This window comes from Amphimedon queenslandica, unplaced genomic scaffold (assembly GCF_000090795.2).
Source record: "Amphimedon queenslandica unplaced genomic scaffold, v1.1 AMPQUscaffold_13331, whole genome shotgun sequence".
Taxonomy (NCBI): Eukaryota; Metazoa; Porifera; class Demospongiae; order Haplosclerida; family Niphatidae; genus Amphimedon; species Amphimedon queenslandica.
Genome location: NW_003546433.1, coordinates 20709 through 21193, shown reverse-complemented (window position 1 = coordinate 21193; position 485 = coordinate 20709).

Genomic DNA, 485 nt, shown 5'->3' with positions numbered 1-485 from the left:
TATTATGCCACGCTTGTAAAGTACTTGTCCTGTACAAATTTTTTTTGCACACACTTATCTATATGCGTTCTGTCTTTAATGTTAGGATAAATGATAGTTAGAAAATAATAAAGTACTATTCCTGTTGTTTTCTGTAGTGTTATTCACTCAATATCTAGAAATTTGCTTACTAAAGTGAATAGTTGCATCAAATTAAATAATGATAATAATATTCTATACTTGTACATTATTTCTCCATATTGTCTATTTTTTATGACTGCTCTGCTCTCTTTTTTTCTTTTTAAAAAACTTTTTGCTCTTTTATCTGGATATGTCTGATGATAGTGCATGATTCCATTAAACTGTGAAAAATCTTAATTTGAAAACAAAGTTCATACATTAAGCTGTAGATTTGTAAAAATCAAATGGGACATATTGATGATGTCATTTTAAGTCAATTTTAAGTCATTTAGGTACTGTTAGGACAATGCAGTTATACCAAAGTC